The 24,369-nt window shown below is 31.8% G+C and overlaps 1 protein-coding gene across 1 annotated transcript in view; it reads left to right on the top strand.

Annotated features, from left to right (window-relative positions):
• The window catches only part of DCC (DCC netrin 1 receptor), a 1,389,687-nt gene that overhangs the window by 1,033,032 nt on the left and 332,286 nt on the right, over nt 1–24,369 (top strand). The window lies entirely within an intron of this gene.

Here is a 24,369-nt window from a genome sequence, read left to right as displayed (position 1 = left end):
AAGTTACAAGTGAAAAAAAATGTCTTTAGTAGAAAAATGCTATTATAACCAATATCCCTCATTCCTTTAGGGTTGAATGAATTGAACAACAAATATGTAGTTACTCATTCTTTTAATTAGTTTTCTTAGCATGAATTATAAAGTTAAAGTGAATTCCATCTATTCAATTGTTCATGGGAATTTTTTACTAATGAAGCCCTAGAAAGAGCTATGGGGTATATAAATATATAAGTACCCAGTGTATGTGTGGAGGGGAGGAGTTGAATTTTTTAAGTAGGCAGTCTATTGACTCCAAATGTCCCAGTGTTCTACATTTTAATGCATCAAATATTTATGTAAGACCTGTATTTTAAAATATCTTTTAAATTTATTTTTAGTAAATAGTATTTTTCCAATTACATGAAAATATAGTTTTCAATATTTATTTTTATAATACTTTGTCAAATTTTCTTCCCTCTGTTCTTCCCTTCTTGCTTTCCCAAGATAGATAACAAGCAATCTGATATACATTATACATGTGCAATCATGTTAAACATATTTCCATATTAGTCATGTTGTGAAAGAAGAAACAGAATAGAGAAAAGCTATAAAAACAAAAAGTGAAAATAGTATTCTTCGATCTGCATTCATAATCCATAGTTCTTTCTCTGGATATGAATAGCATTTTCCATTATGAATTTTTTGAAGTTGTCTCCAGGCATTGTAAGTCATTCAGAATTGATCATCACACAATGTATCTGTTACTATGTACAATGTTCTCTTCATTCTGCTTATTTCACTCACAACTACATTGTGTAAATCTTTCCAAGTTTTTCTGAAATCCACCTGCTAATCATTTTTTAAAATAGCACAATAGTCTTCCATTACATTTATATACCATAACTTGTTTAATCATTGCCCAATTAATGTGTTCCCTCAATTTCCAATTCTTTGCCACCATAAAAAGAGCTGCTATAAATATTTTGTTCATGTAGTTCCTTTCCCTTTTTTTGTAATCTCATTGAATTACAGACCTAGAAGTGATACTGCTAGATCAAAGGATATATATAGTTTGATTGCCCTTTGGTCATAGTTCCAAATTATGGAACTATGGAATTATGGAAATATGTGTATAGAGGAATTATCCTTATTGAATCACAAATCTTTTGAAATAGTTAAATATTGTCTTTCTTTTATTGCATGGATCATTCTGAAATATTTAGTTTCCTCTAGTTCTTGCAGGCTAGTACTGGTAAAAAATGTTTATGAAATTATTCAGCCAATACAAAATCAACTAATCCACAAAACTTTGTTAAATGCCTTTTATGTACTAGAACACTATCCTAAGTGCAAAAAAAGAAACTTATCTTTGTTCTCAAGAAATTTACATCACTCTGGGAAACTTGCAACATTTTCACAGGGATAAATAGAGTTCACATTCAAAAAGAATTATCCAGTGATTGGGGTAGGAGTGGAGGAGGTAATGAACAATAGGGAAATCAGAAAAATCTTTCAAAATATGGCAGTTTATCAGAATATTAAACGAAATTAGGGATTCCCAGACCCATGTGGTATGGACATCCAATCAATATATACAGAAAGTATTATAGACATAGTGGGAGACTAGGGGAAGCCTATACTAAAGTATGAAAAAATTAGAATTCAATCATGAGATTCTATAAAGGATAATGACTAAATTGGGAGGGATTCTGAGTAAGATTATCCCACTTTGGTAAATGTTTAGTGGCTGACTTGCGGGAAAAAAGATAGATAGATAGATAGACAGACAGACAGACAGACAAATAGATAGATGTCAAACAGAGTTTCAAGTTTTATCTGTATTCTTTATTTAATGCTCATTATTAACATTTTCTCCATCACTTATTTTTAGACAATGGAAAAATGGTAAATTCAACCCTGATTTATAATATTTGCTATTTTCTGGAGAATAAATGAAAGTGTAATAGTTGGCTCTCTTATGTAGTTTAAGCTGGCTTCAGCAACCCCAAGTCTGACCCTTCCCAATAGCAAAAAATCTTGTCTATTGATTATTTTTTGAACAAAAAATCCACGGTAGGCATTGGGGAAGCAGGACTAAAAATTCATCAAGAGAGTTGCTAAGATTTCCATGCAGGGATCAATGAATGAGATGAAGTCCTAGATGAAACCAACAAATACAGAGAGGTTGTGATAAGGTGTTAAATATTCAAACTGCATTATGTAGCTAACAAACCTCTGTCTCATTGCAAGAGTCAAATTTAATGGATTACTCAACATAGGGGAGGGATAGGATCTCTGGAGATCAGAATGTTTCAATAACTCTAATGATTAGTAGCAAGTGTGGAAAGGCCATAAACAAGACATTGGTCTAAAATATTAATCTTTAAAAAAATTATTTGGGGTCTACATGGAAAGAAGAAGTCAACAAATTAAGACTTTAAAGCCATTTGCTGAGGATAATCTTAATATATGTTTGACACCACCATATTTAGTTCCTACTCATAAAGGTCAAATGAGGCAATCTTCAAGAAAATATTAATTTAGAAGACAGGGTTTTAGTTTCAGCTGGCTATGAAGTAGTTGTAGAGTCTTAATTGAACAAACCTCTTCAGATTTCACCACTTATACTTAAATAAATGTATTGATCATCATGTTCAATAAGATCCTGCCTATCAAAATAGTGAAAGACACTCTTTATTCCATCAGCTTTGAAGAACTAAATTATAAGATTGAGCAAGTTTTAGACACAAACCAAGGTGCCTTTTGCACCTTGAAGATGAAAGCCTTTAAGCAGTTAAACAATTGGAACCTTATACTTTGGAGGAGCTACTGCAACCAATTGATAGAAAATTATTCTTTTAGTTGTAATATAGAAACATTCAATACAATCAACATTCACGTGAAAAATATTATTTTAAAGGAAATTACTTATTATACATATAATATGTAATTTCCTTCAAAATAATATTAATAATTATATATATATATATATATATATATATATATATATATATATACACATATGTAAAGCCCAATAATCCAATAGAAATACGACTTTTTCCTTTAGGACACTGGTTTTAGTTTTGGTTTTGTTTGGTATGAAGGACTATGCAAAGAAAGGTATTCTGTTCACAGGAGTGCTTGCTTTACATTGGCACTAAGATGTTTTCTGATATAAGTCCTTGGATATGGGATAACTGGAAAAACCATGAAATGATCATATCAGCCCAGTTTGAGAAATCTCAGAAACATGTGCAGAGCACAGATTCTTTTAGTAGTGAGTTTCTTTATATTAGTGAAAGGAATCTGCGTTAAGTCCCCAAAGTCCCAAACTAATTTTTTTTAAATTTCCTTAGCTCAGATTTCTATCTAAGGATACCAATAATTATAATAACTCATAAATATTCCATGGCTTAGACCTCATCTCACTTATAGTCTCATCTCCCAATTTTGTGTGACAGAGAAGAATCACTCATTCAAATGTTGATTAAATAAGCTTTTTATTATAATGAAAAGAAAATGGTCAATGTTGACTTTAAAAATCCTAAAGTTCAAGCAGCTCACATTGTTCTTTAAAAGGTTTGAAATCTCAATTGTTCCTACAGTCTTCCTTCTCTGGCTTTCCAAAAAATAATATCTGTAAGAAATTGTCAATCAAACATATTGATCTCAAAAATAATGAGTGCCAGGTCACTTCTATCTCTGTGTACACTGTTCACCTCCAATTTATCTGGCTGGTCACTCAAGGATTCCTACTCAAATTCCTACATGTACTACTTAGTGTGCACAGTTTCTCTAGAGGGGTCAATTGCTGCTTCTGCCTCTTCTGCAGGATTCCACAGTGTTTTTAAGCATCTTTTACTGAGCCTTGTATATGCATGGGGGTGGAAGGTAGTGTCAGGAAGGATGTAAGTGAAGGGTACTGGTGATACTGATTATGGCCGTGATGGGATATCCATGTAATAAAAAATAACCATTCTTCCAAGCTTCAAATAGTAACATCTCCTAATCACTTAACTTTCTAGGTAATTTTTATTTGTTTTGATTTGGTAAAGTAGGAGACTTTCTTTTCAAGAATCTGTTTCATGGAAGAACATTAAACAATTCATTTAAAGTAATCCCCAAAGCTACTCAGCCACACATTGTTATTAGTAGTGCCTTTTGCACCTTGAAGATGAAAGTCTTTAAGCAGTTAAACAATTGGAACCTTATACTTTGGAGGAGCTACTGCAACCAATAGATAGAAAATTATTCTTTTAGTTGTAATATAGAAACATTCAATACAATCAACATTCACGTGAAAAATATTATTTTGAAGGAAATTACATATTATATATAATATGTAATTTCCTTCAAAATAATATTAATAAAATAATATGCATATATATGTATATGTAAAACCCAATAATCCAATCGAAGTATGACTTTTTCCTTTAAGGCACTGGCATGATAAAATCTTGTTTTTCGTAGTTCTAAAATTTGCTTCATTGTCTTATTTTTAAGAAAGTTCAACTTCATTTTTACAATTGATTGATTTGATTCAGTATAGATTATTGCATATGCAGTTAATAATGGAATAGAATGTAAAGAACAAAAAGAAAGGGAAGTCTTAATCTAACTGAGAATAAAATGAGCCTTCCATAGAGGTGGCCGTTAGTTTATAAATAATTATTCTGTGTATCAGTGATTCTTTGTTCCCATATTAATAACTGTACAATTCAAAATATGTAAAACTTTTTGGAAGGAGTCACAGAAATCTTGTAATACATTTAGAAGAAACCTCCTTTTTAATACTGATCTGGAAGAAAAGAAACCAAAACATTTGTTATAAGTTTACTATCCCCTTATTTCATTTTGGGGCATAACTTAAATCCCTAGATATGATCATTTATATAGCAAATTAATTACATACAAGTAATGCACTTGTTAAGATTGTAAGAGTAAAATTTTCCTTTGTTCAGATCTGAATGTCATTGGGAGAAAAAAAATATTACCTGAAAGTGAGACTAAACTAGCTATATGACTTTGGGCACATAATTTCTTCATTTATAGGATGAAAAAATTTAGATTAAAAATTTAACAAGATATTTTCCTATTCTAAAACTCTGTGATTCTAACTTACCTTATTAAAAAATGGTCATATTTTGTTTGCAAATGGAAAATATTATAAAATAATTTTGGATGTATCGCATATTAAATATGAAATTAAACCAGGATAAAATCATGTTATATTTTATATTTTACATATTCACAATAAGATATGCATCTCCTTAGCACCAAGTTTTTGGAATGTACTTTTTTTCTGAAATTTTCTTACAGTTAAAAAGGAGATTATTTATTTATCTAGAATAATGTTATCTTGTGTTTCAAATTTCAAGAATTTGCTATCTTGAAATTTGATTTCAGATTCAGTAAAGCATCAACACCATAGGTTTCTTTGAGGTAGTTCAATTCAATGAAGATAATGGAAGTAAATATCTGAAGCCTGGTTCAAATTCACTAAGTTTAGTTATCTATCTGCTATACTCAGTTATCTAACTGCTATACTAGCAGTTGCCTCAAAAGCAATTGAGTAGACCAGCTAACCCAAATCCTTCCATCAGGTAGCCCATTCTACTTTTGAATAACTGTCATTCTTAGGAAATAGTAGATTTTTTCCCTGTTATATTTGAAATAAATGTACTCTTTAAAAACTTGTACCTATTGTTCCTAAATATGTCTTCTGACAGAAGTTAAATATTAATAAAATTTGCCTGTGATTAAATCTTTGGAGATTTTTCTATAGACTAAAATGACTCAAGAAGTGTTCTATCAATTATATCTTCTGGAAATTTCAAGAATATCTTCACAACAAGCTGTTCCTGTTTGGAATAGGATTTTCTTTTTGGTAATTTCCTTAACACTATATGTGATCTCACTCATGGACACTCTCAAAAAATGAAAGAACAAAAATCTATACCCAGTTAGTTCTGGAGGAAAAGCAGAGTTGAAATGTTAGTTGAGTTCAATGATAGAAAGTCAAACAGAAACAAAGTTTATGAAGCATAAGAAATTGATTTATGAACAGAGTTTATAAAATGGCTCTCTTTATCACTACAGAATGGGAACCTAAAAACTGTCCTTGACATTTATTATAAGATTCAAGCTGTTCAGGGACAGTATTGAATCCCCAGTTTTATTGTGAACTTCAGATCCTTTTTTTAAGTCTTAGAAACATGGAGATTTCTAGTATTTCCCTTTCTTATTTTTTCAAGAAAGTGCCTATTCGTCTATTGTATATAATTATTGCAGTTAGATAATTGTTTCAGGAAGTTATGGTTTTTCTACTCCTACTTTAGCCATTGTTGATTAATTCAACTAAAACAATAGACTTTGATTAACAGATGAGATGAAACTATGAAAAAAATTAAGACTGCTTAGAATAAAAAGCTTGTGCTACTATCTTTTGTTGATAAAATAGGTTTGGTCTTTCCATGAAGTTAAATGAGATTTTCTTTTATATTATCAATTTTCAAAGAATAGAATTTTGAATAATGAGATTAAATATATCTGAACCTAGATTTAGTAAAATAATTTCTAATTATATTATAGTTGGTGATGTGACCTAAAGATTGGTATGGTTTAGTAGATGAAACATGGGAACAGACCTAATATTACTATAAATACAGGTAGAGATATTTATTTGTGTGACTTGAATAATGAGAAATCAATATCTAATATCTATCAGATCCAACCTTGAGACATATTTACCATTTTTAGAAAAAAATATCAGGAGATATTAGTAATTATAGAATCCAGAAGAAGCCATAAAAATTAAAATAGACCAAAATCTCCCAGTCTTTGTGGGAATCCGTAGTCTTATTTATTTGGTCATTAAGGGTCAAAAAATTCTTAGTTTGCCTGTTAAGATGCTAATGTTAAAATCCTGATGTTAAGATCTAATGAAAACCTTTATCTCTTCTTCCACCATATAAAAGTGGATATCATTTCTTTAGATCAGTTATTTGAATGAGGCTTTTGGATTCACTAATATTTAACGCAAATCCAGAGACAACACAGATCAGGTATTTCCAAGGCCAATGTCACACAGGTAGAAGTAAATAATAGAAATAGAGTTTGATCCTATTTTATCTATGTCCAAATCCAGTGATCTTACTATTATATTACTTCATATTACTTACTTCAGAGGAGTTCACTGAGAATCAAATGTGGTATTATATTAGAACTATTATCTAAATATAAACTAACATTATACTTACTCTACTTTATTCCCTTCTTTCTTCTCAATATTTTTTTCTTGGAAGGGCACAATACTAATAGTAATAAATGATAGTAATGGTCTGCTAAGCAATTTATATATAGTGTCTGAATTGATGTTTGCAAAACTTAATTTACACAGAGAATAGAACTTTTTTAACCTTCATTTTTCAGAAAGTATATTATGTTTTGCATAGATAACAAAATGAGAAATTCTGCTGGTCAGTTGTATATCTTGTATATGGGGATTAGCCTCTAAAACAAAACAAGTAAGCAGGTAGTACATTGGTTGGCTTCAAGTATCAGAAGAATTGTTTTGCGTTATCTAAGAAAGCAGTATAAGGATTGATGGATGGAAGCTGTACAGAGGTAAATTTAGGACTTAGTGTAAGAAAAACTTTCCTCATGCAACAATAAATACACACTAGAGATAATGAGTTTGTTCTCATTGATTTTCAAACAGTCTGTATCCTTTTATTGACATTTTGTACAGGAGGTCCTTGTTCAGATACATTTTGAATCAGATGGTCTCTGAGAGTCTGTGAAATTTAATATGGAATGTACAAATGTTTTCATTTTAAACAAAAACAAAGGCACCAATAACTAAACTTCATAAATCAATATTTGCAAAATCATAATATTTAATAATATATAACCTTTTAAGTCTTACAAATCTCTAGCTGGCTAGCTATATTGTTTTATTTTATCCCCACAGCAAACTTATAAGGTAGGTTCTATTAACTATTCTTATTTTACAAATGAGAAATCTCAAAACTAGTTAGTGTCTGAGGCAGGTTCAGATATATAAGTTCGGTGCTCTATCCATTATCCAGCCTGCTGTTAGTCAGCTGTTTCAATCAAATTTAACTCTCTGTTAACCCATTTGGAGTGTTCTTGGCAAAGGTATTAGAATGGCTTGTCATTTCCTTCTCCAGCCCATTTTACAACTGATAGATTAAAGTAAATAGACTTAAGTAACTTACCCAGAATTACACAATTTATAAGTGTTTGAGGCTGGATTTGAACTCAGGTCTTCCTGACTTCAGGTCTAGTATCTACTATGCAACTAGGTGCCCACTATAACACCTAACTGCTCCTAATAGTAAAATCACCTAATGAACTATTCGCCTTTCCTTCACCTGATTTACTCAATCTTTGCTTTTTAAAATTATCACTTTATAGAAAATTTATATATATATATACATATACATATATATGGAGAGAAAGAAAAAAAGAAAAAGATAGAAGCAGAGAGAGACAGAAAGTTTTTTTTAATTGAAATTAATTCTGAGATGGACTATCTCAAATTGGGTCCAATGAATCTACCAACATCATATTCAGAAAATGGCATTGTCTACTCTTAGCTATATTCATTAACCCTAACTTTTTTTTCACCATTAAAGCTCATTGTATGAACAAATTTAACAACAAAATATTTCTTAATCAAAATCAGATCCTCTGCCATTTCTTTTACATTTTGAACTTCTGTCCAAGTGCCTCTAAGAATCTTCCAAAAGACCAAGTGCTAAATGATAAGGATTTAAAAAAAAAATTCATATTTAAGCAGTACATGGACTTTTTGTGCACACATATGTTATTCATAATAAAAACTCATTTAGACAATGCAGTAAAAATTGGTTTGTTCCCAGTTGTATACAACTTATGAAAATTTGATCCATATTTTCTGAAATTTAACTTTAAAATATGCTACATGTATGAAAAATCGATTCTCATTGCTACTGGGGAAAGTAACTGTACAAATACACACATAACTTTATCTTACACTGAAAGTTTCTTTTTTTCCCCAAAAACTAAAGTGTCTTAAATCTATATTATATTTAAAATACATTTATTTGAAAGATGTTTGTTTTTTGGCTGAGGGGCAGTAGCTATTAAAGAGATTGTTTCATATTTTATTTTTTAAATGGACAAGATTGGAAAAGCAAAAGAAGGGATTTATATTTTCAGAAATGACTTAGACTGATTTAAAATAAAATTCATTTCTTTTTAAAATTAGAGAATGGCTTTGTGGAGTTGTTTTAAAATGTTTTATTTATCATTTATATAGAAAGAAAGCTAGATGCTGCAAAGAAGATATATGTCTATATTCAGAGTTCTAACAGCAACATAGCTCTCTCTAGAGAAGTATACATTACAGTATTACCAAGTTATAGTTTGTTCTCTAAACACAATAAATGAAAACAAAATGAAAGATTTGTGCAGGAAGGGTTTGCAAAGATGGATAATTCCCTTGGATCAAAGATGAGATCAAGTACAATGACACATATGAGAACACAAACTCTTAAGAAAAATCCCATCATATATATGTGAGAATAACAAAGACTTATTCAAGAGAGCTAATAAAGAGCATAAAAATATATCTTTATGATTTTTAGTTTTTCAGATATCTCTTAGTCGAGTTCATAAGAAGACATCTTGAATTTGAATATTAGCACAGTTCTTTTTCTTAGTCCATGGGTTCCTAATCTGGGGCCAGGGAATCTGTACACATATGAATATGCACATACATGTACATAAGTGGAGATAGACAAATAGCTACACATCCATATGTGGGTTATTGTGAAATTATATATATTTTATTTTATGTATTTAAAATTATTATTCTAAGATGTCCGTAAACTTGAACCAATGTTCAAATAATTTTTGATCCCCAAAAAAGTTAAGACCTTTTGGGTTAGATAAATTATGCTAAATTTCTAGCATAGTCTGAACATCAATGACCATAATATAGTAATATAGAAGGAAATCATAAGATTGATCATGAGTAGATAATTTTCCCTGTCTACCAAGGCAGTAATTTAAAAAATTGTATCATCATTCCTTTACCTGATTTACTTAATCTCTGTTTTTTAAAATTATTACATTTTGGACAATTATATATATATATATATATATATATATATATATATACACACATATATATATATATATACACACACACACATATATATATATATATATGCACACACATATATATGTAAACACAGACACACACATATATGGAGAGAGACAGAGAAAAAAGAGACAGAGAGGCAAAGAAAGAGACAGATAAATGGAGAGTCTCAGTTGAATAATCTGGAAAATCTGTAAATAATAAAAAAAGGATCTTTAGATTATTGTGAAATTCAGTGAATTGAAGGAGCATGATACAAAGAGAACTTTAGGGAGTCTCAGTTTCCATATTTCTCTGGTCTGGGATTTTTAGCTTGAGAAATATAACAAAATTGATAATTCATATTTACTTGTAAGAAGTGCATCCAATTTCGCAAGATTCTAATTGTAGAGAATTACTTGGGACATTGAGAGATAAAAAGACTTAACCATGATCTACTTCCCATATGGGCTACTTTGAAAACCTGATTCCAGATCTTCCTTACTCCAAGGCAAAACCTTTATTTTCCTGATGATATACTACTTTTTTTTTAAAACAATTGATGCTATGTTAAAGTCTATCTCAATTAAAATATCAACAAATATATAAATTTGTAAGATGCTCATGTTTTTAACTCTAAATAAAACTTTAAACTAAGATCTTCCTAGTTTATCTTAGTAATTTTATTACCTAGTTATTTATTAGTTAAATATTCATATAACTTGGATAAGCATTTTATCTAAGGAGAGTTTTTCCTAGTTTCTCTATCATCTAATTTCTCTCTTAAACTGTAAATCTAAAGGGATAAACATACATTAGGATGTGTTTTATGCCATTTTGTTCTTTAGAATGCAAAAGAAAAAAATCCCAAATTTAAACCTTAGATATGCAAGAAACTGGTCATATTTTGGATTTATCTAGTTGTGAGTCAGGCAGATTGAATTTGTACTATTCTAGGTAGATCATTCAAAACAAATGTACAACTTAGCTGATGTCTTAATTTATTTGTCTGCATATTGATACCTTCTCTAGTGATATAATCTCTTCTTAATGTGATGCTTATAAAAGGTTATCCGAATGAGTTAAGTATTTGAATAATTATTTATGTAATTCTCATGCTATGTGAAATGGTAAATATGATATATTCAGAGATGTATAGGAACACATATAAACTAATGTAAAATGAAATAAACAGAACCAGAAAAATGATATCTGTAGTTTCAATTATGTTAAATTTTTAATTAAATCAAATTAAATTACCCCAATGCTTTGTCTACATAAGCCATATTAAATAATTTGTTTAGTTAGAAATAGCTGAATATTTGGCATAATATATATTGTAATCTCACTTTTACTAGATGCTTAGCAGCAATGTTACTATAATCATATTCTAAAATAAAAACTGTTTTCACATTTACTAGTATCTTTTCAGTCTCCTTACCTAACTTCCAAGATTATTTTCTTTCCCACCACCACCCAAATTCAAGACATAGAACATCCCTATGGGATTCAGTGTTTGATACAGTGACCTTATGTTAAAGCCAGAAAGACAACAACAAGAACAACTAAAACAAATTACATTCTTTGGAGTCTGAGTCTTCTAATAAACTGACACTGAAAGAAACAATACTCTTTGGGGAAAAGAGGAAAAGGAACATAAACCATACCATTACACAAGATGTAGTTCAAACTAGAGACTTTTGTTACAACTTAATGCTTGGAAACATATTTCAGAAAGTTCCATAATAGAAATAAGAAATAGTGAAGAGGTTACTGTAAACAATTATCTAAATAATTCAATCATTCCCCACTTAAAACAAAATAAAATTTCAAACAAAAGAGCCAAACAGAACATGTTGATATTTTGGACAGCAGTGTTTTTATCTGCCTTGATTGCCTAGATAAGGGGGTCTTTCTCTGTCTCTTTGTCTCTGTTTCTCTCTGCCTCTTGCTCTGTGTGTGTGTATGTGTGTCTTTGTCTGGGTCTGTATTTTACATATTTTGTGGAAGTCTTTCCCCCATTAATTTGTGCATCCTATTTGCTAAATAATGTTTGATGTATAAGTGCATAATTGGAGAAAATGCGGAATTTATGTGGTTAGTGAAAGTCCATAGACCCCTAAAATTTGGACACAGATTAAGTCCATATTAAGAATCTTTGCTTACAATTATAGATATTGGTTCTCAGGTAATAGTATGAAAAGAGGTGAGGAAGTAGCTTTGCCAATGATTTTTAAATATCATTCAGGTCAAATTCAGTTTAGCCACCATTTACTAATGCAGACTCTTCCATGTAAGCCACTGCTATTGTTTCCAGTTTAAATTAAGATGAATGTGGTTACCAATGCCCAATATATATATGAATTACCCAACTACCAACATTTAAATAATATTCATTAATTTCAGATATGTGATTAAATGTTGTATTTTTTTTCTACCAGGTAACAAACAATGAGGTATTTGGACTTGTATCTGGATGTATGAATAAGTTTTTATTTGGATTTTGATGGTATGTCTATATGAAAAATGAAATGGGCAATTAAGGCAAAAGAAAAATGCAGTTTTGTCCCAATTATCTATGTATGTATAGATATAGATATATAAACCTATGCATATGCATAGGTTTATATATTACTTATTAAAACATTTTAGTTGTGAATTCTCCATATAATCATTTGAATTCTTTCTTTTGTTTGTAGCCATACTCTCAGCAGAAATTCCCATATAGCTTACAAAAAAAGGGAATCAAGGAAAAGATCCCAAAGACTATATAGTCCATTCCTTTTCTCATTTTACAGCTGAGAAAATTAGGTTAATAATAGAAGTTAAATGATTTGCCTGATAGCAAATTTTGGGAATGGGAGTAGTTAGTTGAAACCTGGTACATCTGACTTGACAAGGTGCTTTTCATTGTACCAAATCACTTTTGTGTTGAATGCACTGCCCAGATTTCCCTAGGTCCCTAGATGGTTAGACATGAATATATTTATATATTGAAGGATATATGCATATGTGTATGTATATGTATGTGTGTAAAACACAGTTATGTTGGCAATATATCTAGGAAGTAGGCTTTAAATCAAATTTAAATTGTTTCTATCTCTCTGTGTCTTGGTCTCCAGCTTTCTGTTTGTTTCTTTTTCTGTTATGAGAACCAGTGTTTCTTTAAAAAGCTATGAAGGAAATAGACTGGAAATTTTGAGTGTCTTCTTGTCTAAGATTCTAAAGAGGAATAGCTTTAGTTATATTGCAAATGACTGTCTTTGATCATACGGGATACTAGGAAAGAATGATTATTGATTGCTTATTGAAGCCATCCCTACGGACAGCAGAGTTAGCATCATTTTCATGAACAGAATTATAGTATCTTGGAAGGGAATTTAGAGCTCATTTAAATCCAACCCCCTCATTTTGCAGATTAGGGAATTGAGGCCTAGAGAGGTCAAATCTATCCCTACATTCAGATATTTATTAAGACTCTATTATGTGTAAGGCACAGAGCCCCATTTCACATATCTCGTTAATAAAGAACTGCCTTTTACCCAATTCTTCTGATTTTTCTTTCTTGTGTTTTCCCCTACTATTCTATGCTGAAACTGATAGACACAGTCAATTCTAATATAATTTGATTCTAATAGAATCTAATAGATTTTAACATCGAAATCTCATGATAAATAATATTTATTTCATATTTGACAGGAGATATATAATTTAGCATTGAGCTATTGATAATTTTCTAATCTTTCTCCCATTAATGAATACATATTATTACTAATGCAAGTCAAAAAGAGGACACTTTTACCCTATATGAGATGCAGCTCATCAGTATGGAGAAGTCTTTCCCATAGTGACTCTGTTTCAGCTCTTTTGTTTCTAATGTTAATGATGTTATTTAAAGAGTTATTGGATGCATAACATCAAATGACATTATGTCATGTGATTTCATTACAAAGAAGGACATAGACATGAAAAGAATATTGAGTATATTCTCAATGCATTGTTTTTGCATTTCCCTACTAAAATACCAAAGAATAAATGTGACTGCTATTTATTATTTAGTTACCCAGTGTTTCTTAATTATTTCTTTGCAGAATTTTGCCCAGTAACTCATAATTAAGAGAATCATTATCCTGGCTGGAAAACATGTACTTCATTCACATTATTCTCCTTTTAAGCCTGTTTCCTCTCTTACTATTTAGAAAATGTAAACTTCGTAGGAATGGCATGTTATCTGGTACTATTTTTCTCTTTGTAAGAATATTAAAAAAAAAAAAGAGAAACATTCATGCAACATAATTGCTTCCTACATATTCTGTAGGAATCGCAATTGTAATCACTTTTGTGATTGTGATCACAATTGTAATACATTACACAATCACAATTGTAATACATGTGCTATATTCTGGAATAGATTTTAGGTAACTCAGGTTGTTATAAATAATGCCAAATAATCTCTGTATTTATCATGATATAGTAAAAGAAGCTGGGTAATTAAATTGTTCCCTTTTCATCTTGAATTATTTCACTTTTCTTAATATAGTCATTGACCCTAATGCCTGTTTTTGAACCTTGAACTATACTGTGATGATCTGGGACCCAATGTCTTATACTTCCCCTTTCCCAAAAAATTCCTACCACAGGCCCTTGTAAATAGTGAGTGTTCAATCAGTGTTTGTTGGTTGATTACTTGACTGATTGACTGACTAATGTGTAGTCTGGAACCTATAATGGAAAGCAAATAAAAGTAGTAATTAGAAATTACAGGGAGGCAGGACTAATTGCCCAGAACCATCACAGTCAGTCCTTTTGCTTTTCACTAAAATATGTGAGTCATTAGAGGGTTTAACCCTTTAAGTCTCACCTATATTTAGATGTTTTCTTTGAACTACTTTCTCTACAATGAATGTATAATACAAACAAGGAAGAAATTCCCCCTGACCAGTAGACTGTAGAATAGAAAATTATCCCATGTACAAATAACACATTGAGACATGAGAACAGCCTGCATATACTCTATGTAATAAGGTGAAAGATATATATTTGGAAAGTGCCTTAAAAGCCATGCAGTCCAAACTATTCCTTACAGATGATGAGGCTGAGGTACACAGAGGGAAAGCGGCTTGCCCAAACTCAGAGTTAGTAAATGGCACAACTTGGCCATGAGCTTAGATTCAAGTTTCATTTCAGGTTGTTTAATTCCAAATCCTCCAAATGGAGGCTAACATTGGTTGTTCGCCTTTCCTCAACTGGAATTATGTTAAAGTTTCTCATTTTTGGAGGGTTGATTAGAAAACTTGGACCATTTTTATGATCTTAATGTTTATTATAAGGTTAGCAATAGAGTTGAATAGTTAAATTGTTTGCTTTTCATATTAAATGATACTATTCCTTCTGGACATAGTCATTGATTCTAAAACCTGTTTATATGTAATTTATGTGTTGACTGTAAGTTTCTGATCCCCCCCTATCCCTTGGGTACATATGCATATCATATGTATTTGTGTACATAGCAAACTCTCTGAAATAAGGATTTTGGAGAGAAAAAAAAAGGTAGGAGAGCCTGGATACCATTATTTTAAATATATATATATATATGTGTGTGTGTGTGTGTAGATATATAGATATGTACATATAAACATACTACATGTTTATTATATATACATATTAACATATATAATAATAATATATATAGTAATTATTTTATATATTTGTGTATATATATATTTATATATCTGTCCATCTATCCCAAAGAAAATAAAAGAGAAATAAAATAGCAATTAGGAAGAACTATTGAATCAAACAGTGCTAAGAGGAACAAGTATTAATAATCAAAACATGTAGTTTGCAAATTAGCTAGATAAACACTACCCAACCATCCATTCCCTCAAGAAACAATAGAAAACTAAGAGATCTCTGCCACATACAACTGTGTTTAACCTTTAAATCTTTTACTTATAGAGAAGATCTAAGAGAACAATCTATTTAACCTTTAAATCTATTACTTATAGAAAAGGGCTTGTGGAGCAAGCACTATGTTTAACCTTTCCATGAGAACATTTTGTTGGTTCTTGCTGGTTCAAAGAATATGCTGTTTCTTGTTTTTAATTTCTTTGCAACTGTTGATTAGTTTCTCCATGGCAGATATTTTCTTTTACACACTATTTGGAAACATTCAATATTAGGACAGTGTTATAATTAGACTACTAAAAGGGTAATAGATATTATATCTTTTTCACTTATACTTGTGTGTGTGTTGCCCTTTTATTTATTATGTGCAAGTTTGCTTTGACAGTGCCTTCAGATTAGGTATTCACATGTATCTAGGAAATAATTTTAGCCATTGTAGTGTTTTCTTTTAAAGATTCTTTGAAAGTTAGATTACTGTTTAACCTTAAAAAACCAAAAAATAAAATAATAATTTTTAGGAAAGATAATTTAAATTAAGTAAAGAAATATGTATTGAGTACATATTATGGCCAGTTCAGGTCTCAATTATTTGAGGGAGTACTGTCTTTGTAATAACAAGATCTAAATTTATAAGATACATGACTGATAAACTTTAAAAGTATACCAGACTCCTTTAGAAGATACAGATTCTAGTCTCCCTTTTGGCTAGCTATGGTATCACAGGAAGAAATAATCAATTCTTTAGCATTCCAGATCATGCCCTCTATCTATACTATACCTCAGGTTTCTGGACTGGTCCCTCTTCTCATCTCCTTCTATATTGTTTCATTTAGTTATCTCTTCAGCTCCTATCATTTTAATTACCATCTCTATGATCAATGATTCATGATATGATATCAAATATCATATCATGATATGATATGAGAACGAAATGATTCTCAAATCTACCTTTCCTGTCCCAGTTTCACTTCTGGGCTCCAATCTCATATCTTCCATTGCTTTTCAGAATTTTTTTCAAATTATATATCTTCTATGTCCAAAACAGAACTCATTATCTTTCCTCTTATTACCCATTAAGATAAAGGGCAAGATCAGTCTTTCACATTGTACTCGGAGTCTGTTTTTTTATAAATTTTTTATAAATATATATATATATATATATATATATATATATATATATATATATATATATATTTTAAAAAGTCTGTCACATTGTACTCGGAGTCATCTAAAACTCCTTTTTATCTCTTACACACCATTCATAATATGTGGCCAAAGCCTGCCAATTTTATCTGTGCTTTACCTCTCAAATATGTTCCAATCTCTAACACTGACACTATGTTGTAACAGGCCCTTAACACACCTTGGACTACTGCTTGGACCATTGCAATAGCCTAGTGGTGGGTCAACCTGTCTCTAGTCCATCCCACATTCAGCCACTAAAGTGATTTTCCTAAAGCATAGGTCCAATCACTTCACACTTCCCCCATGTCTCACTCAACAAACTTCAATAAACTTCTGTTACCTATTGCCTCCAGGAGGAAATATAAAACATTATGTTTAGCATTCAAAGGCCTTCATAATCTGTGAGGACCATGTACTAAATTCATTGAGAAGGGAAAGGGAGTGACCTAGAAGTCTATAGACAATATCAACCAGGTTGTTTGTTTGGGTAGTGAAGGTGAATAGAATGAATTTCAAAGGAAGAGAGGTTTCTGAGTGATGGAGGTAGGGAGAGAAACTGGAGTAACAATGGGAGACAAGGAATACTCCAACTCTACCATCTCAACCACTGAGTAGAAGAAAATGAAGAAGAATAAGTAGTTAGTACTGGAAAGCATGTCTAGGGAAGTTGTGTTATCATGAAGAACAAGGCACAATAATAGCCAGAATATGGAAGAAGTGGGAGAAGAAAAGATTTCAGAAGGGAAGCTTCTTGCTTTATAAAACAGGCATTCTAGAAGTCACAATAGAAGATGATGAGGGTGACATTAATTTTAAACTTTGGAGGAGAAGGGTTGAAGGGAATGGGTATAAGGAATCAAGTGGTGAAAGGTAGGGGATAGGGTTTGGTTGATGACCTACAGGGCTTCAGAATTACTGGGATTTGTAGGGCAGGAACAGAGATGATAATGTTCATCTTTAAGTAGAAGGCTCTACTTTTCTTCTCAAAGAAGAGTAGAGCTTGGACAGGAGAAAATTTCAAAGTAAGATGGAAGACATATGATTAGATAGTCAAATGAGAAGCTCCATTCTATTACTCTTCTCTGCTTCCCTTCAAAAGCTGGAGATTGGGCAGGAAATGGTATAGCAGGGGAATGAAGTCAAACCAGCATATAAAAAGGATTGTGCTTCCCAGAAAGGGGATCCCAGAAGAGATGGTAAAATGGTATAGTGATGTCTTTTGATCCATGTGTAAATGAGATTTAAATGAAGCAGAGTTGCATAAAGTCATCCGCCTCCCTCTTCTAAAGCCATCATTGTCCAATGGCAGGACAGAGTCAAGACAATTGGTGATGACTCAAGATGCAGCGGATGACCTTGGTGTTTTTGATGTTTAACCAAGCTGTAAGTGCTCCCCAACACTTGCTTCTCCTGCCTTCGTGGCCAAATTGTTCTCATTGCACCCATTGCACCAAGGAAAGTCTTTACTTGCCTAGGATAGACACCCCCCAACTCACTGTAGGGTTTGAGATCCTTTGCTTACGTTCAACCTGGCTTAGACTGTCTGCCAAAAAAGTTTACTCAGGTGTGGCCTCTGCAAGCTACAGCTTCTTGGAGCCACAGGTGAGAGTTAGGTGGATCAGATAGAAAGCAGCATTGTAAAGGGCTCAGCAGCCTTCCCTCAATTGAGTGAGTGTTACTCCATTTTGCTGTTGTTAGATCAGATTGGCAGCAGGAGGCAGGAGTTGATTATTGCTGGTGTAGATACAATTTGGCCTGGCAAAATTCCTTGTCACCTTCCCTCATGGTACACAGATAGTAGTCAATGGAGAGTGGTGAGTCAGAGAAAGGAATGGCTCCTCTTCTGAAGGAGACTGACTAGTTTACTCTCTAGATAACTGAATCTGTTGGACATTTCCTCAAAAGTATTTGCTGCCTTAAATTCCACTCTATTATTTTTTCCTGCAATAAAATTTTTAATAAAGCAAAATCTTCTATGAATGGGATATATAGAATGTATCCCTCTTGAAAAAAGGACAGCAGATTAGATGAACTCTCAAAATTCCTTCTATTCATATAAAAATACAGGTGCCAAATAACCATAGATCATTGCAGATATTTTGTCTCATTTCTAGTTATTGATGTTCCTTTTGTCAGCCCATGCTATGAGCACAGACCCATTTCGTTTTTTACCTGGTCTGAGAAGTATGAAAAGGTCATCAGACACCTAGACCTGTTGCTTCAATAACAAAAGAAAATACATCAGAAGGAGGATGGCACAACCATAAAGAATAGCTTGAGCACAGAAAAATACCTGTAGGTCCTCAAACTTTTAAAATAGGGGGCCAGTTCACTGTCCCTCAGACTGTGGGAGGGCCAGACTATAGTAAAAACAAAAACTTTGTTCTGTTGGCCTTTAAATAAAGAAACTTCATAGCCCTGGGTGAGGAGGATAATTGTCCTCAGATGCCGCATCTGGTCTGCGAGCCGTAGTTTGAGGACCCCTGGACCCCATTAAAGCATAAGCTTATAAAGTTTTTTTTTCATTTTTTGAGATATATAGGAAGCAAATCTCACCAAATAGTTAGTTGAAGAATTGGGGATGGGAACAAGATCTAAGATGAGGGATTTAGGTAGTCATCATCTGGGATGGGAAAAGAATGGCAGAAAAATCTAACAGGTTCTTCTTTACTTTTCCACTGTAGTAATTTTTTTTAAATACATCTAATCTATAAAATTTCTAGTAGGTCATTAGGAATATTTTCTTATTTTCAATGTCCATATCATAATAATGTCATTGAATTGTCTTTTGTCCATGTATCTAAATGTATTGTCTAAAGCAGATTATTTAAAATAGGACATAAAGATTAGAAAAATAAATGATAAATACATAGATAATAAATGTATACATATAATAAATAAATAAGAAGTAAATTAAGATGGATAGGAGAGATTTTCATATTAAGAATTTTATATGTTAATTTTCTACTGAGAAAAAATGAATTCCCTCTCCCTAAAAATATGAAATATATTCACCTTTATCCAAGTCCAAAGCTCAGACAATTTTCTACTTAGAACAGTGCAAAGAGTGGTGGATTTGACATCAAAAGACTTGGATTCATATTATGTCTCTGCCTCTGAAACAAGTCACTATCTCACCAGGTCTCAGTTTGCTCATTTTTAAAATAGATGTTAACTACATTACATTTAAAGTCTTCTTTAGCTCGAGATCTATGATAATAATTTATGATCCTATAAAATAGTATTTTCTGATAAATGAAACTGTAGGCTTGCCCCATCTGTGTCAACTATATTTGGAAAATATTTCAGAGATAGAAGAAGAGAAAAAGATATGTCAACCAAATAGACAACATTTTCAAAAATCATACATTAAGGAAAATATAAATTGGTAACCATGTTACTATCATTAAAATTCACTTAGAAAAAATTCTGTTATTTCATCATTTTCATGTTACTTATGCAACTCATTTTCAAAAGAATTTATTTTTAGATTATTCAGATTGAACAACCTCTTTAATTGCAGACAATTAATATGGATTAGCTTCTCTATAATTCATTAGAAAATGTATTTACTAGGCTGTAAAAATATGACTTGAAACCACTTTTTCTTCTGTATGCTTGGTTGAAAATTTTCTGTATATCATTGTATCAGAATTCTCTCCAAAGTTTCATCACTAAAATTATTAGTATTTTTATCTTGCTCTCTATAATGTATATGTATATATTCGTGTGTGTGTGTGTGTGTGTGTGTGTGTGTGTGTGTGTGTGTAATATTAAATATACACTGGGGAAAAGTTGGCAACATCCTCTGAGTTTACATCCGAAGGCAGTTTGGGAAGTCAACACAAAACAGGTTTGGAAAAATTCTATACTGGGCTCTAGAACATTTCCAGAGATAGTAGACCAAAGCTGGAACCCACCCTTATGAAAGAAGCGGGAAAAAGTACAAGTTTTTCTGTAACTCCTCAACAGCTCTTCTATTGTATTGCTCTTTAACAGACTCTTTTCCTCTGCCAAAACAGGAAAGACATACATGTGATTTTTCTTATGTGTTTTCCATGCACAATTTTTTTCCCCAAAAGAAAAACCATGATGCCCCCTCTCTGAACTTACAAGTTTCTTTCAGGTTTCACTGTATGTCTTTCAAATTCAGTATATGATAACAGATGTTTGAAAAGAATAAACTCTGGTTGTTTCAAAATCCATCTGGCTATGATTCAAAAAGGCGCGTTTTCAACATGTTGAGATGATGCAGCTCAAAGAGAAAAAGAGCATTTCAGGATCCAAATAGTTTTTTTGCTGATGAGAAGAGTATTCCTATTTTAGAAAATGTGGTGCTATGTATGTTGGCACTGAAGCAAATGTCTTTGTAGCTGTCTGATAGTTTAGGTCCTCATTAGGAACCAGAAGGTAGCATTTAGCTGACTAATGGATGGTTGAGGGATGGGGAAGAAACTACTACAGTCCTTAATGAAAACTCATACTATGCCTTTGGGGAAGACAATTGAGCATTGACCAGACTGAAAAAAGAAATTCAAACATAGTGAGATTGACAAAGTGCTTGCACTTGGCCAATAAAACCTGTTGAATCAGGTTGAAAGGATTCTCTTGTGCCAAATTCTACAAAATATTTTAGTAGCTTACCATAGTGGTTATCCTCCGTGCTATCATATGATAACAAGGTTGGTGAAGCAAGAACTGGTCACAATTTGGCTTCTGAAATTCTTGCAGGAACCTCCATAGCCAACTCTCCAGATGTCACTTCAGGATATTATTTGTTAAATACTAGGGACTGGATAGTGGATTGTATTGAGAAAGAGACTGCAAAAAAAACCTCAGACATGGATAGGGGGATAAGAAGAGAGTTTGAGTATATTTGCAAGAAACAGGTTGCACAAGAGAACTGTTCAGTTCTGCACACATATATTGTATCCAAGATCTACTGTAACCTATTTAACATGTATAGGACTGCTTGCCATCTGGGGGAGAGGGTGGAGGGAGGGAGGGGAAAAATCGGAACAGAAGTGAGTGCAAGGGATAATGTTGTAAAAAATTACCCTGGCATAGGTTCTGTCAATAAAAAGTTATTAAAAAAAAAAGAAAAAAAGAAACAGGTTGCAGCATTTAAATGAGATTTTCATAGAATTAGCCATGCAGTCTATTGGTTGACGTTAGTGGGCTAAGAGTTGTTCTTTTGACTACATCAATTTAGCTATTGTCACTAAAGAAATTAGGTTCTGAAAAATACATATCTTTAGTTTTGACATCAAAATTATAGAATATTTGACATCTAAGACAGTTGTGGGACATCTTGGTCTTAAATGTTCACAGATTTGTTGGGCAAGGCCTATTAAATGCTAGTCTATTGCCTGAAGACACAATGAAGTGCTGGCAAAGAACCAAGGAACCATAGGGGAATGTTACTTTAAAGCAGTATTTCTTAAGTTGAATTTCCTAAACTTATGTTTCATTTAATTTTTGTTTTAAAATTGTTTTAATAGCTATATTTTAGTATAACTGGTTTCCCTTATAATCCTATGTATTTTATTTTATTCCTTTAAAAACACTCTTCTGAAAAGGAATCAAATGGCTACCATGTGTCCATCACACACACACACACACACACACACACACACACACACACACAATGTAAAAAAAAAAAAAAAAAACAAAAACGCTGATTAAAAGGTTTATAATAATACTACATGTTGGATATAACTTTAATAGGATTTTGAGCTTTGCTACTTTTTAGTAGTCAGGTGATAGTCCTCTATCCAAATTCCAGAAATAGTATCCATGGGTTATGAGCATTAACATTTCAGATGTGTATAAAGGTACTAAGTAGAATTATCCCTGTTGTACATTTGTTATTGTTTTCTTTTTTATTTTTCATCCATGAACAATGAATGCCAAAGCAGATATCACCAGATGTAACTGTTGTTTATTATCCACATTTCTGTTTCACCCTGGGTTTTATTCTTTCCATTATGAGAAACTGAACCTCCTTTGTGGGAAGCTTTGTATTTATTGTTACATTTTTTATATCATGAAATTAGAAAAGACTTCTTTAAAATATATTCCATCCAAAGAAAGTTTGGTTTAAAACAGAAAATTCATCAGACTAAAATCAAACAATCTGTATTTGAATCCTATTTCTAGTAACTTCTTCCCAAAGAATCTTGGCCAAGCCATTTTACCTCTGCAGATCTCAATTTCTTCATATGTAAAATGGGCTCGTAAGAGTAGATGGTCTTCAGAGTTCCTTCCAGTACTAAATCTTATGACACTTAAATATTCCAACAGATTCCATGATCTTTTGTTGTCCACTATCGTGTACATTAGAGTCTAAACCAGAGGTATGGGTCTAACAAGACTGGATCTAATTGTTAATTTAAATTCACTTGACTCAAAGTAAGTTTTACAATAGAGACAAATGCCAAAGGTTAAAAAAAATGTGTTAATCATTACTAAGGGAAATGAATTGTAAGCTTCAAACAATTGACTTAGAAATAAAATTTTAAGAAGACAAGCCATTAGTAAGTTGGAGGCTTTTTGTACTAAATCTCAGTAATTACTCTTGCTGCCTGCTATTTTTGGCAACAGATACTTATCTGAAAAGTTCCTAAAGTAAAAAAAAAAAAATACATCAATGACATAGTAAAAAAAAAAAAAAAAACAAAACCTAAACCTGTATGGATGGGAACAAATTGCTCAATAATTTACTTTGATGATGACTTATGAAGTTAGAAGGGAAAGAAAAAGATATCATCCCAGGGAGACTTCCATAGACTGAAAACACTTACTGAAAATTGAGTAAAGGACTGGGAATGGGGGGTGGAGGAGAAAGGTATAGTAGAAATACTAATTTGCCACACCCTAGGTCTGTGCTGGAAATAGAAAAATAATTTTCTTTAACCTAAATAAGGGAGTGGGAGGAGCTAAATACCATATTAACATTTCTAACAATTTATTTTTCCCCTTTTTCTCCCTTACACTTTTTTCTTCAAGCTACCTCTTTTCCTCTAAACTCCTTTTATTTAAAATCCTTTCTTTCCTCCATTTTTCAACTCTCCTTTTTCTTTTTTCTCTCTATCTTAATAGGTTGATATTAGCCTATAATAACATTTAATAGGTTAACATTTTGTTGT

Source organism: Sarcophilus harrisii, chromosome 1, assembly GCF_902635505.1.
Source record: "Sarcophilus harrisii chromosome 1, mSarHar1.11, whole genome shotgun sequence".
NCBI classification, from domain to species: Eukaryota; Metazoa; Chordata; class Mammalia; order Dasyuromorphia; family Dasyuridae; genus Sarcophilus; species Sarcophilus harrisii.
The sequence above is the reverse complement of the archived record's forward strand: the minus strand, read 5'-3'. Positions and strand labels throughout refer to the sequence as shown.